The sequence below is a fragment of the Gracilinanus agilis genome, chromosome 2 (genome assembly GCF_016433145.1).
Source record: "Gracilinanus agilis isolate LMUSP501 chromosome 2, AgileGrace, whole genome shotgun sequence".
Classification (NCBI taxonomy): Eukaryota; Metazoa; Chordata; class Mammalia; order Didelphimorphia; family Didelphidae; genus Gracilinanus; species Gracilinanus agilis.
In genome coordinates, this window is record NC_058131.1 from 604,106,228 (window position 1) to 604,122,432 (window position 16,205).

The 16,205-nt window shown below is 38.6% G+C and overlaps 1 protein-coding gene across 1 annotated transcript in view; it reads left to right on the top strand.

Annotated features, from left to right (window-relative positions):
- The window catches only part of FAH (fumarylacetoacetate hydrolase), a 57,036-nt gene that overhangs the window by 4,205 nt on the left and 36,626 nt on the right, over positions 1–16,205 (top strand). The gene's annotated exons all lie outside the window — the stretch shown is intronic.

A 16,205-nucleotide genomic window follows, 5' to 3' on the forward strand; every position in this document is an offset into this window, starting at 1 on the left:
TAATTCCTGTCATGAAGTATGTACTTGATAAATATTTGTTGAATTAAATCAAATTATTGGCATCTAGTCCTTGTCCCACTGTACCACAGTACTTCCCTTTAGCATTTGTCCCTGATCTCTGAATGAACTTCAGTGAAGTCAGGAGTATGTACTCTGCCTCCTCTCTTAACTCTTTCTGTATCCCTGGCCTAATTATTTTTTCTTTTTTTTTCTTTTTCTTTTTTTAAACATTTATTAATATTCGTTTTTAACATGGTTACATGATTCATGCTCCTACTTTCCCCTTCACCCCCCTTCACCCCCCCCCCATGGCCGATGCACATTTCCACTGGTTTTATCATGTGTCATTGATCAAGACCTATTTCCAAATTGTTGATAGTTGCATTGGTGTGGTAGTTTCCAGTCTACATCTCCAATCATGTCCACCTCAACCCATGCGTTCAAGCAGTTGTTTTTCTTATATGTTTCCTCTCCTGTAGTTCTTCCTCTGAATGTGGGTAGCGTTCCTTTCCATAAATTCCTCAGAGCTGTCCTGTGTCATTGCATTGCTGCTGGTACAGGAGTCCATTACATTCCATTTTACCATAGTATATCAGTCTCTGTGTACAATGTTCTTCTGGCTCTGCTCCTTTCACTCTGCATCAATTCCTGGAGGTCTTTCCAGTTCACCTGGAACTCCTCCAGTTTATTATTCCTTTGAGCACAATAGTATTCCATCACCAGCATATACCACAATTTGTTCAGCCATTCCCCAATTGAAGGGCATACCCTCCTTTTCCAGTTTTTTGCCACCACAAAAAGCGCGGCTATAAATATTTTCATACAAGTCTGTTTATCTATGATCTCTTTGGGGTACAATCCCGGCAATGGTATGGCTGGATCAAAGGGCAGGCATTCTTTTATATCCCTTTGATCATAGTTCCAAATTGCCAGCCAGAATGGTTGGATCAGTTCACAACTCCACCAGCAATGCATTAATGTCCCAATTTTGCCACATCCCCTCCAGCATTCATTACTCTCCCCTTCTTTCATTTTAGCCAATCAGCTAGGTGTGAGGTGATACCTCAGAGTTGTTTTGATTTGCATTTCTCTAATTATTAGAGATTTAGAACACTTTCTCATGTGCTTATTGATACTTTTGATTCTTTACCTGAAAATTGCCTATTCACGTCTCTTGCCCATTTATCAATTCCTGGCCTAATTATTTTGACAACAAATTTTCCTCTTCTGTCTACCACAGCCACACACTGCTGATATCCAGCAGTATGCAGAAGAAAGAGAAGATTTTGTTTTCCTAGGAGTGGAGTCCAGTTCTAGTGTGTTATGAACCAGCCATTTGTCTATAAAAATATTTATTAGTTGGATATTCACAAGTAAACAAAACAAAATAAAACCCCAAATTTCCAACCTTGTTATTCTCCCAACTTTACACATGGGAAAACTGAGGTATATAACAACAGACGTGTAGAGCTATTGGTCCCATACCAATGGGATGTGTGTATTTGTGAGTGTGTTTGTAGATATATATATATATATAAAATACATATATAAATATATATAAGATACATACACAAAATACATATATACTATATATTGTAACTAGAATTTGTACCCTTGGACTTTATCTCCCAGAATCCCTTTCCTTTCGTCCCCATGTTATGTCCTTATGTTGTATAGATAAAAAAAAAACTTTCTGTAATTCCGCCCTCTTTCCCTCTTCTCCCATGAACATGGTCTGGGTAAACTTTACTCAGGCTATTTTATTCCTTTACTTCAAGTGATAATTAATACATTTTATAAAAATAATGCTTGGAGTATTTGATATTAATTTTTAATCTTACAATATCTAATACACAAATATACATATATGTTTTGTCTTTATAACACACTTATTTCTATGGGGAAAAAAACAATCCTCTTCTCACATCCTACTTCAATCTCCCTTGTTCATTCATTTAGTCATGTCCAACTCTTCAAGACCCCACGGAACATAGTTGGCCAGGCTCTTAAGGAATAACAATTTAGAAAAATATACAATGTAGAGACTGTATCCTAAAGTGTGTCTCAGCCATGAAGAGGGAGATATGTCTTCATTATCTGTTTTAGGAAACTAGTTTTGAAATTCCTTTAAATTCAACCTTATTTTAATGATCTCATTTCCATTGTTGGAGTCATTATTTTTCTCTTGGTTTTGCTTATTCTTGGCATCTGTTAATTATTCCAGTGTTCTTAGCATCTGGTCTATGGAGCTACATAATCTGAGAACTAAAAGAAATCTTAGAGATTATCATCTAATCAAACTCTTTTATTGATAATGAAATTATGACCAAAGAGGTCTAGGAACAAGATTTCACTATAGGTTGTTTGTAGCAGTAATACTAAGATTTCCTGAGTTCTAGGCCAGTATTCTTTCTACTACACAAAAATTTGATTTGTATACTTAATATCAAAGATGTATCAAGGTTAGCTAGTCTTGCCTGATGGATGGGGTGGGGAAGCTCACCATCCATCTGGAAAAGTAGTCTTATATGTTTTTCCACAAATTTCCTAGGGATTGAATGGCAAGCATTTTCTTTAGTTCCATACCCCAGCATCAGAGATAATTGAATGCATACCCAAGTTGTCCTGAGTAGGACCTCAGGAAATAGAGGCTTGTTGAAAAGAGATTGGGCTGTTCTATTGTAGGAGTAAACATAAATAAAGGAAAAGCTGCCCAGGAAGGGGTTAGGCTAAAAGCTATGTTGTCATTATGCCCTAATTTGTGGTCATTCTTCTCTTTCAAGATATTTTATTTTCTGCTGGAGGGGATGTGGCAAAATTGGGACACTAATACCCTGCTGATGGAGTTGTGAATTGATCTAACCATTCTGGAAGGCAATTTGGAACTATGCCCAAAGGGCTTTAAAAGAATGCCTATCCTTTGACCCAGCCATACCACTGCTGGGTTTGTACCTCACAGAGATAATAAGGAAAAAATTTTGTACAAAAATATTTATAGTCATGTTCTTTGTGGTGGCAAAAAAACTGGAAAATGAGGGGGGTGTCCATCAATTGGGGAATGGCTGAACAAATTGTGGTATATAATGGATGGAATACTATTGTGATGAAAGGAATGATGAACTGGAGAAATTCCATGTGAACTGGAATGACCTCCAGGAACTGATGCAGAGTGAAAGGAGCAGAACCAGAACATTGTACACAGACTATGGCAAATTGAATGTAATGGACTTTTCTACTAGCAGCAATGCAATGACCCAGGATAATCCAGTGGAACTTGTGAGAAAGAGCGCTGTCCACATCCAGAGAAAGAACTGTGGGAGCAGAAATGCAGAAGAAAAACATACGATCAATCACGTAGTTCGATATGGATATGATTGAGGTTTTGATGTTAAAGGATCACTCTACTGCACATATGAATAACATGGAAATAAGTTTTGAACAACGATGCATGTATAACCCAGTGGAACTGCTTGTCGGCTTTGAGAGGGAGAAGGAGAAAGTGTGGGGGGGCGGAGATCATGAATCATGTAACCATGGAAAAATATTCTAAAATTTTAAAAAAGCTTTTATTTTCCCAATTACATATAATAACAATTTTCAACCTGTGTTTTTCCAAAATTTTAAGATCCAAATTGTCTTCTTCCCTCCCCCCTCTCATAGATGCTATTAAAATCATTATCTGGGATAAGATGGATGCCACCTTGACTGACAGTGATGGCAGTTGAGAGATTCAGAATGTTCCCAGGTGCCCTGAGCCAGGGGCAAAAGTTGGTTGGCCCCACCCTATAAATACCCATCCATAGCTATTGTGAGAGGAGTGGGTGTTCCTCCCTCACCAATATAACTGGCTTAGGCCTGGCACTTGATCCCTCCTTCATTCATACTTTCTCTAAGATCTACATACCATCTATCCTCCCAAATCTAGAGAGGAAGATCTAAAGGAGATATACAAAGATATATATCCTTCTTCATTCCTTTTTAACAAAGGTAAGCAATTTGATGATAATAAAAGTATTATCATGGAAAACATACTTCCATATTGGTCATGGTTATAGGAGAATACACCTATAAAACCAAAACCCCAAAATAAAACCATAAACTAAAGTGAAAAATCATATGCTTTGAGCTGCATCTGACTCGAACAGTTCTTTCTCTGAAGGTGGAAAGCATTTTTGACGTAAGTCCTTCAAAATTGTCCTGAATCATGCTATTACTGAGAATAGCTATGTCTTTCACAGTTGTTCATCATACAATATTGCTGTTACAGGATACAATGTTCTCTCAGTTCTGCTTATATTCTCTGCAATAGTTCATTTAAATCAGTGGTTCCCAAACTTTTTTGACCTACTGCCCCCTTTCCAGGAAAAATATTACTTAGCCTCCTGGAAATTAAATTTTTTAAAAAATTTTAATAGCGATTAATAGGAAAGATAAATGCACCTGTGGCCATCACCACTTCCCTGGATTGCTGCAGCACCCACCAGGGGCAGTAGCGCCCACTTTGTGAATCACTGATTTAAATCTTTCCAGATTTTTCTGAAATTATCCTGCTGATTGTTTCTTATAGCACAATTGTATTCCATCACCAACATATACCATAATTTGTTCAGACATTCCCCAATCAATGGGCGCCTCCTCAATTTCCAATCCTTTGCCACCACAAAAAGAGCTACTATAAATATTTTTGTACAAGTAGGTTCTTTTCTCTTTTTTATGATCTCTTTAATACACAGACCCAGTATTGGCATTACTAGATCAAAGGATACACACAGTTTTTTAGCCCTTTGGGCGTAGTTCCAAACACCTTCCATAATAGGTAGATCAGTTCACAACTCCATCAACAATGCATTGGCTTCACAATTTTGATATGGTCATTCTTGATTGGCGCTCTGCTCTTAATGTTGAACACACATGTACACTATATGCAATATTATAAAGTTTATGTTTTCAAAGTTTTGCCATTAGGATTTTTCGAAGATAAGAGCTTTACTGTTTCTGTGATTTCCCAACACCCAAACTGCACCAGTGGTTCTTGTGATGTTATAATGTGATAAGAAGTTAAATCTAAATCAGACAGTGCAACTCAAATACACAACCTGGTTAAACTTTAACCTTTATTAGCTAGAAACAGACTTTTCAAGATGACCCTTCAAAAAATGAACCCTGAGAGTATCTTCTTAATTTTTATCTAAGCAAATGGCATAGTAAAGTGACAGGAACACTGACTCTGAAGTTAAAGAATCTGATTTCAAATCTTGCCTCTCATACCACTTATGTTGCTTTGAACAACTCATTTGACATTTATACATTCCTCATGTATAAAATGAGGGGATGGGTAGATGTCCTCAGGTCCCTTACAGCTCTAGATCTATGCTCCTGTGGTCTTAATTGGACCTACCATGAACTCTTAGCAACACATATGAATCAATTGCAAGAAAAACCTTTGGAGGAGATAAAATAGGAGGTGAGCTAAACATTTTGAGAGGTGAAATTCTGTTGCTAAATGCCTTTAGTAGTCCAAAACATTCTTGAAACAGCTCTTAGAAAGAGGTTTGGTATATCATCACATTCCTCTAATGTTTAGAGGTAGAAATGTGCTGAAAGAGCAACTGAGAGGAAGCTCTATGAAAGGTGAAGTCCACCTTACCTTCTTTTAATAAAAGAAAGGTTTTTATCAGGGGATTGAGAGCCAGACATAGAGACGGGAGGTCCTAGGTTCAAATCTCACCTCAGACACTTCCTAGCTGTGTGACCCTGAGCAAGTCACTTCACTCCCATTGCCAGCCTACCACTCTTCTTTCCTGGAACCAATACATAGTATTGATTCTAAGGTGGAATGTAAGGGCTGGGAAGGAAGGAAGAAAGAAAGAGGATTTTTAAAAGTATTTTTCAGTTAATTGAGAATTTTGAAAAGGACTTCCTAAGGATGCTTGAGACTATTAGTCACTTTTAAGTATGATTGACAGTTGTAATATTATTCCTTCTCTATCTAGTTCCATGCCTTTCATTTTCTTCCCAACCCCCAAGAAAAAATTCTAGTTTGACTGGCAATAATAGTAGAAAACGTGATTGATTGACAATCAGCATAACTATTAGAGAGAAAGAGTAACCTTTAAAGCATGATTGGAAAATAGTGCTATGGAACATAGGTAAAATATCATTTAAAGAATATTAATTTGCCATATAGCTAGGTATTAAAAAGCCATATCCAATGTAGAGCTAGAAGAAAAAAAAATTAAGTAACTAGCCTTGAGGCTATCTTCCCCACCACCTTGGAGTATTAGCCTGCCAAATAAGAAGAAGGAATATTAACTGAACCTATGATTTTATTGGTACATGAAGATTCACTCTCTGCCTGTGCAGGTCTCTGTAACTTCTAGTCTGAGAGCAATGATGGCAAACCTACGGCATAAGTGCCAAAGATGGCACGCAGAGTACTCTCTGTGGGCATTCAGTTGCCCCCCTCCCCCAATTACTAGAAAGGCAGAGGGACTTGGGTGGAACTTCTCCCCTCCCCCTCTCCACTGTGCCTGATGACATTTTTTCACTCCCCCCACCCCCCAGCCTAGCAGCCCAATTGGAGTGCTTCCTCCCTCTCCTGTATGGGATAAGGGTGGGGTGGGGAGCACATGGCACTCAGTGGGGAGGGGGACTGGCATGGCACCCAGTCTAGCTGGGAGCAGGGCCTGGCACTCCATCTCTAAATGTTTGCCATCACTATCTTAGAGCATTCTCTAGAGCAATGATGAGCAAACTTTTTAAAGAGGGGGCCAAAGGAAAGGAAATGCTCATCTCTCAGTCTGTTTCTAAGGCAACTCTTTCTAAGTTTCATTGTATTGTATCCTACTCATTGTATTCATCAGATTAGGAATAATATGCCCAGCTGAATGGAACATTTTAGGCCCCCCCCCCCCAGTCTGGCCCATGGGCCATAGTTTGCCCATAACTGCTCTAGAGCACTGAAATGTTAAGTAACTTTTCTCTGATTGATTATATAACCATGATGCGTCACACTTGAACCAGGACCTAACCCCAAACCTTCCTGGCTTAGAAGAGCTCTCTAACTACTACCTTACTTGAGGTAATCTAACCTGTCAAACTTAGTATTTGCTTAAAGCAAATAACCTAACAGATTTCTCTCTCCCTCTCTCCCCCTTATCCCTCCCTTTGTAAATTCTTTTGCAAGAAGCCATTTTGGACCAGGATAGTTTCCAGTTACTTGAGTTGGAATAAAGAATGCAGGAGTGGCATGAGCTGGCATGAGACCAAAAAGTCTGCTGAGATGAGTCTATAAATTGAGAGAGATTTCTAGCTTCAGGGTCTCAATCCATAGATAAGATGGGAAGGTAGGCATCTCAGGATTGTCTCTTAGCTAGGTTAACTTATATCTTATAGGATTAGTTACCTAGGCTGCTCATTGCTCATCCTGTGCTATTGGTATCCAGCTTTAAACATCATCATCAACAATATACAAATTTGCTAAACACCAACAAGAAGATCAACTCTGTTAAATCAAATCAACTTGAACTGAGCTTGAACATCAATTAATCAGAGTCAGGCTTTAGGCCTGCTCAAGGAGGTCTGCCTGGCAGGCTTCAGGAAATCAGCTTCTCCTAAAAACTTCAGAAGATTTAATATAACTTCATTAGTTAGCCAAGGTTTTAGGATTTATCTTTAATCCCTCTTTCCTCAGTATTTCAAATTTCCTTTCCCTAATCTTGTTTACTATCATTAAATAAATTAATAGAGACAAGCTGGTACTGACCTATTCTGTAATGAAGATTCCAAGGGGAAGTTGTCAGTTAACACTTCTCTTTTATATCACTAAAGTCATCCAAGAGCTTATTGATCTTCTGTGTTCAGGATTAACAATCGCAGTCAGAAATAATATTCATAATAATTAGTGTTTATTAATTTTGAGTTCATCTAAAGAACTAAGTTCATATAGCTCTGACACTTGGGGGAAGAATCTTCTATTTCCTTATTGGTCAGTTGTAAAGGTCGAATTAATTGAGTGAAGTGACCTGTCACTTGTCAGCTGATTCAACACAAACCACATCCAACTGCAGAGTTACTGAAGCTTATTTATATACCATCTATATAGGAGGTCTCACAACCTCCTATTACAGCTTCATTTACCACCTTTTACACTTTCAATATTATTGGGTTTTTTTAGACCCTTAACTTCTGTGTATTGGCTCATAGGTGGAAGAGTGGTAAGGGTGGGCAAATGGGGGTCAAGTGACTTGCCCGGGGTCACACAGCTGGGAGGTGTCTGAGGCCGGCTTTGAATCTAGGACCTTCCATCTCTAGGCCTGACTCTCAATCCACTGAGCTCCCCAGCTGCCCTTCAGTATTATTGTTTTAAGGGGGAAAATTGTACATATGAATACTAGCTTCATTCTTGGCTGATCTATTATATTTCTGACATCACTGATGAATATTAGCTTTCTTCCAGATTCTTCTAGATTTTACTGGATTACTAAAGCTAAAATTTCCAGACTCAGTGCAGTGTTATCCAAGAAATTCCATTCTAAACAGTTATTGGAACCTCTTTTCTTCTGAAAGCAGGCAGATCTCTTGAAGTGACTGAGTCATCCTGTTGTCCCCAGCACATATAAATACAAACAAAATGCTCTGACATCATGCATGACCTCTCTACCCCTCAGCCAAAAAAAGACAATTTAAAGCTCTTGTATAGTAAAGACGCATTGCCTTTATTTTTCATTTCTGGGCCTGCTATTAATTTTCCTTAGGGTCATAGGCATAAATCATAGAATTTCAAAGTTGGGAGATACATAAAAATAATAAATAGTACCTTACATTTAAAATGTTTCTCCATTTTTCACAATGTAGTTACTAATTTCTGATTTCACAACTCTGCCATATAGATGGAGGAGAGGCCAGATCTTATTTTCATCCAAGGAAACTGAGTCATGGAGAAGTTAAGGGGCTTGCCAAGGTCCGATGAGTGACTTAGAGCCCAGACTAGAACCCTGATCTGGTGCTGACTCTTTGCATGCTACACAATCTAGCACTTGATTGATAAACAATGAAGACTGCAGGGCAAACATGACGTTATAGATGCCAATAGTTGGATGATGTTGATTTCTGAAGCTTCTGTTTATGGACTGTCCCATTAAAGGGAGTCATTGGAAGTGGGAAAAGGTATGGGTAAAGATGAATGTGTTTTTGAGTACTATCCAATTATCTACCTTTAAGAGCATGAACAGGAATAGGTTGTTCATTGTCTATTCAAAACTAGAATCTGTCAATTAGAATTGCTGAATATAATAACTCATGTTGTTAGTGCTTTTAAGATTTAGAAAGTATGTTGTGTACATTACCTCAGTTATTGTCCCCATTTTACAGATGAAGAAACTGAGATTCAGAAAGATCAAATGCCTTACCTTTGGTCACATGGCTAATAAATGTCTGAGGGTGGGATTCAAACCCAGGTCTTTCTCACTTCGAGCCCAGGGATCCACAGTGGTGTTCTGAAAGTATAATAAGTTAGTTCTCTGTATGTTTTGGAAGTAAAGTGTGGAATAATTAGGATGTTCTGGAGGCCTATGGAGAATGAAGGGATAGTTCTTTGGAGGGAGGATACACAGCTTCTTTGTATTGCAATTGTTATCGCTATTAACGAAAAATCACAGAAATAGTGTCCCTAGATGTAGGTCACATCATTATGGCAGGAAGGTAACTTGACTTCTCAAAGCTGAGGCCAGAGAAATGCAAATTCCAGCAGGTCTTACTAAGTTGGAAAGACTTTTTTTTAGGAGCATGGTGTACTGTAGACATTGTGTTTGCCTGAAGGCCAAGCTTGCAAGATTCTAAGAGCCTCATTACTGGTGCCCTCTTGGTCTGATGAATCTTTTGGGCACAGCACCTTGAAATAACTTCCTCACTAAATTGACAGAAGGGCTGTCAAAGGATTGGGTACCCACTGCGTTGTAAAGTGCTTTTGTGATTGACTTATATCAAAGGCTTACCCAAGTTCAAAAGTACTACAAAAGCATAATTAAAGGATAATGGAAAGGAGAAGTCAAAATCTTTGTACCCTTTTGTTTGTTTGTTTCAAACTTCTTCCTGATTTCTAGGTGGTAAAGGTGAAAGACTGACTTAGACCCCTTTTAAGAGAAAAGAGCACCAGATTTGGAGTTTGAAGATTCAGATTGGCATCTTTACTCAACTAAGATCATAGCTGAAGGGACCTTAGAGGCCATCAAACCAAACTTTTTCATTTTATAGATGAGGAGAATAAGGCACAGGGAGGCTAAGTGACATCTATAGTCACACATCTAGTAAGTAGCTGAGGCCAGATTTAAACTTTAAGCCTTCCTCAATCCAAGTCATCACTCTATGCCACATCATAGCCTCTACATACTAGTGTGGTACAGAGGTGCAATCAACCTTGCAAAAGGCTAACTGCAGAATTTCTGGCAGTTGAGAGGGTTTAGAACTCTGACTAGAGGCAGTTGATCCTGGAGGCTCTGTCAGAGCAGGAGGGTCAACTGAGCTCGGTCTTTGGGCTGAAACCTGGTCTTGATTCTGTACCTTTTCTCTTGAGATTTTGTAGCTTAGCTAATTCCTCTGGATCTCCCTGACCTCCCCTATTCCAATCACCATTTCTTTTTCTAATTTCCTGTGGGTTTGGGGAGAAGGGTGGATTTGGGTGTAACAATCAAACTTTGAAGACTTAGTTTTCCCCATAGTCAAGTAGGGCTTACCCTTGATACAAATTATCTCCTGATTCATTGTGTATAACTTCCCTAACTCTAAAGGCAACAAAACCTCCCAGGATTGAGTGAAGGCAGACCCTTTCTCAGTCTCCCATTCCTGTGTCCCTCCCCCACCTGAAGCTTCTCCCTAGAAGAAACCTTGTATCCCTCTGTCCTTTATAATCAGTCCTGATACTTAATAAATCCTGTGGTCATTTAATCAAACCTTTTGCTAGATCATCGGTTGAATGATAAAAGAGGGATAAGGAGACAAAGGAATAGTTTCTCTTTGGGTCCTGAGGGGAGCTGGAGGCGTCCATCTTGAAGGAAGTGGTGATCTCTATACTTCCTCTGAGAAGCCCTTCTATTTCACAGACAGGGAGGAGCCTCGGGACTCTGTGTGAACCTGAGAAACTGACTAGAAAGCCCTCTAGTTAGTTTCAAACCATTTCTGACTGGCCCCAACCTTTGTCTGTAGAAGTGCCCTTCCTACTGGGAAGGGTTCAGCCTGTTTCCCTTCAGTGTCCTCTGTCTCAAGCCTGTGTACCCAGTCTGTGTCTCCCTGTTGCAGCTGCCTGCCCAATTACCTCATCCTCTCCCCTTGCTGCTTATTATACTTCATCATCTTATATTTCCCTAAACTCAGTTGTTCCCTTACATCTCCTACCACCTCGATCTACTACCTCCACTATTGTACTCTCCTTTCCCATCTACTGACTTAGGGACCTACAAACCCCATCCACTTGCTTTATTCCCATATTACATTAGCTGTATGCCTTTGAGTAAGTTGGTTAATTTTTTGGAGCCTCAATTTCCCTTCTTCCAACGGTTGTTCATAAGATCAAATGAGATTGTGAGTATTAGGAGTGCTCTGGAAATAATGATGATAATATATTTATATAGCCCTTTAAGGTTGGCAGAGTGTTCTCTGTATTTGATCTCATTTGATATTTCATTATCTTGTTCACTGTGAGGTAGGTACTGTTATTATCTTCATTTTTCAGCTGAGGAAACAGAAGCTGAGAGAGGATAAGTGATGTGCTTGGAGTTAAGTGATATTTTTTTTAACTATTAAAGATTTAAATATAAAAGTAAAGATTTAAATAAAAATATTTTTAACTATTAAAGATTTAAATTTTTTTTTAAAAATTTTATTTAGAATATTTTTCCATGGTTACATGATTCATGATCCCCTTCCCCCTGCCCTGCTCTCTCCTCCCCCCTCCCAAAGCTGACAAGCAGTTCCACTGGGTTATACATGTATCATTGTTACAAAACCTATTTCCATGTTATTCATATGTGCAGTAGAGTGATCCTTTAACATTAAAATCCTGGGGCAGCTGGGTAGCTCAGGTGGATTAAGAGTCAGGCCTAGAGACAGGAGGTCCTAGGTTAAAATGTGGCCTCAGATACTTCCTAGCTGTGTGACCCTGGGCAAGTCACTTGACCCCCATTGCCCACTCCTACCACTCTTCCACCTAGGAGTCAATACACAGAAGGTAAGGGTTTAAAAAAAACATTAAAATCCCAATCACATCCTTATCGAACTATGTGATCAATCATAGGTTTTCCTTCTGCATTTCTGCTCCCACAGTTCTTTCTCTGGATGTGTAAATGGATAAATTAAACACTGGGTTTAGAGAAGGGGAGAAGGAGGAATGTTTGGGTGAAGAGGGATAACTAACTGAGACAAATACAAATTGGAATCTTATCCACACCCACAAAACACAGGACTTGGAAATGAGTGAAGACAGTTGAGACCAACTGTCACTTCAGACCTATTCATTAACCTATAATGAGCCCTCTGGATTGTGAAGAAGGAATAGCAAAAGGAAGTTAAAACTACTACTTAATAATGAATTTAAGGGTAAGAGATGTAGGGAGAGGTCACCCTAAACTAGGTATTTAAGGACAAAACTCAGGGCCTGGGAGCTGGGTCAGGATCTATACTAGCCCAGGCTGCCTGGTTTAGCCTGACTGGATGGAAGGGGAATGAATGTCTCACAACTGAGTTCACTTCTGTTCCAGTGATGATCCAAGGTTTCCAAGAACACGGGTTCTCGGAAAAATTAATCCAAAGGGAGAATTAAGGCAGAGAGCTGATTCAGTCTGGAAGTCCATCTTTCTGAGCTGTGATCAATGCCCACACCTGCACTTCCTGGCAGAACAGATGACTCCTTGATAAAGGAAAATCCCCTCTCCTGGGCTCTCCACTAGAGGCAGTTAAACATATCACACTGTCCCCTCCATAATGGAGTCCTCAGGAAAGACTTCCTTCCTTGCCACTATTCCATCATTGGAACCTTTAGGTCTTATCTGAAAGCCTGGGTGCTATTTACACTAAATGTCTATAAAAGCTTAGTTTACAAATTTGCCTATTATAGATGTGAATAGTGTTCTTTCTCATAAGTCCCTCAGAATTGTCCTGGATCATTGCATTGCTGCTAGTAGAGAAGTCCATTACATTCTATTTTACCACAGTGTATCATTCTCTGTGTACAATGTTCTTCTGGCTCTGCTCCTTTCACTCTGCATCAATTCCTGGAGGTTGTTCCAGTTCACATGGAATTCTTCCATTTCTTTATTCCTTTCAGCACAATAATATTCCATCACCGACATATACCACAATTTATTCAGCCATTCCCCAATCAATGGACATCCCCCCATTTTCCAATTTTTGCCACCACAGGTATGACACTCTTAATAAGTAACTCAGGCAAGATCCAAACTCTAGGTCCACTGCTCCACCTAGCTGTTTCCCTGTAAGCTGTAAAGTAGAGGAATCAAGACACATAGCCCACAACACTAGTGTAGACTGAAACAAAATAAGATGTAATTGGGAAATATTTAACAAAATAAATAGGAATCCTGGAGCAGTTAAGTGGCCCAGTGGATTGATAGCCAGGCCCAGAGACAGGAGGTTCTGAGTTCAAATCTGGCCCCAGACACTTCCTAGCTGTATGATCCTGAGCAAGTCACTTAATCCCTATTGCTTAGCCCTTACCACTCTTCTGCCTTGGAACCAATACACAGTATTAATTCTAAGATGGAAGGTGAGGATTAAAAAAAACTAGTAATCCAGTAGAATGTAGATAATATTATATGTGGTTTTCTAAGTCAATTTGTGGCTCATAGGCACTATAGGGTTTACATGGCCCCATTTCTATTTGAGTTTGACACCAATATTGTAAAGCATGATATATAATGTTATATGTATATATTTATTATTGATTACATAATTATATATTATTTTACATTCATGTTTTATATTATGTATTTATGATTATTATAATATTATATTAAATATATTTGTAAATATATAGAGAAATATTTATCATCAATAAGAGATCACTATTATTATTTGAAGCTTGAGTTTTAAACTAAAGGTGTGAGACTCACACAAGGTGTGAGACTTAACTGGTAGAAACTGAAATCACGTCAACAAACATTTATTAAGTGTCTTCCATGTGTCTAATTTTCCATTTAAGTGGTGGTTTTGTGGCTGTTTTTTTGTCTTTTCAAATGGACCTGTGATTTCATTTTGCAGGAGACCTTTCCTTGTCCCACTCCCTATCCCTGACAGTTGCTCTTGCCTTCTTCCCCTTTCAGAGTATCTTCCTGTGCTCTGTAGATAGCTTGTATGTACCTAGATACAGTGTTTACATATTGTTTCTCCCTTTAGAATGTATGTGCCTTGAGAGCAAGAACTGGGTGGGTTTCTTTCCTCCCTCCTTTGTATTCCCAAACCTTGGCACATAGTAAGACCTTGACGAAGTGACTTGACCAACTCCTTCTCACTGAGGGAACCCTATCAACCAATTCAGATTAGCACCTGCTGTGCAACCTATAGTTCTATAGAGTTGCTTTAGAGCACTGTCAGTTAATAATAAAAACAAGCAAAACAGAAATTTCACTTAAAAGGGGATAGAATACACCAGTTGGAAGCCAGTCTGTGTGACACTATGCATTGTCAACTGGGCGAATATTAGCTAGGGCTTTCTGCTTTGAAGACTTTATTTTAGACCAGTAGAAACAAACTTCATTGGTTTTTATTATTATTTATTTGTTCATTTTTACTCTTCACTAATTTTCCCCCAATTACATGTAAAACCATTTTTGGCATTTGTTTTTTAACACATTGAATTTCAAATTCTTTCCCTTTCTCCTTCCCATTCCCTTCTCCCTCCCTGAAAAGGTAAGCAATTTGCTCTTGATTACACATGATTACCTATCATACAAAACATATTTGTCATATTGTGGCAAATTCTAGTGTTTTGCGGAGTATTTCCTACCATATTTTTAACAGCCAAAACCCATTATGGGCTTTTGTGATACAGAAAAGAATATCTAGATTACATTGTGAACTTTTAGGATCTCTGAAATGTTACATACTCTGTCGCTGTTACTTAGTTTTGCTTAATTATTTTTCTTTCCTATAAAGGAGGGCTCAGTGTGTGTGTGTGTGTGTGTGTGTGTGTGTGTGTATTATGTGCAGATGACAGTGCTGTAAACCCAAAAGACATCAGTGCCTCTTATTATTAAATTAATTAATACATTAGTTAAATCATATCTAAGAAAAATTCTTGGTGTCCAAATAGTTATTAATGGTAATGGATTTTTGTTGAGCCTTAATTTTAATCAATTTGGATAATAATATCTTACATAAATATAAATTAGGTTGTAATAGACTTGATTCTGAATAGTAAAAGGACCATATTGTTAATTTTCCATAAATAATACTTAATATAGGGAAATAATATCCTAACAGTGGGAGAAAGAGACCTTAGAAATCATCGTCTTCATTTTATACTGACATCCGCAGAAGTTGTGATTTGCCAAGTTCGTCTAGGTAGAGAGAGATAGAGCTGGGATTAGACCCCAATCTAATCCCCATTTTATAGGTGAGAAAACTGAGAGGTTAAGTGACTTTCCCACGGTTGTGCAAAAAATAGCTGTTTAGGCAGGATTTAAACTCAGATCTTAACTCCTGGGTGCAGCCCTCTATCCACTATCTGCCTCAGCAGCTAAATCCAACAGCACAATGAATTACTTTATGAAGTGGTGAGCTCGTCATTAGTTGAGCTCAAAAAGAAGTTGTATAATTTATCATAAGGGATAAGGAACATTGTAGAAATGATTCTTTCCCTGGGTGGGAGGTATGACCTCAAAGCTTGGACAAGCTCCAAAATTCTCTCTTTTTTCCTCCTAGTGAATCTGATTCATTTCCCACTCCAAAGGTACAATATCCTTCCTTCTTGCCTTTTAAAAAGATATGGATGGGAAGCTGCTAGGTGGCTAAATAGATAGAGAGCCAGACCTGGAGACACAGAGGTCTTGGGTTCAAATATGTCCTCAGACACTTCTTACCTATGTGACTCTGGAAAATCACTTAATTTCAATTGCCTAGCCTTTACCACTCTTCTGCCTTGTAACCAATACCAAGTATTAATTCTAAGACAGAAGGTATGGGTAAAAAAAAAT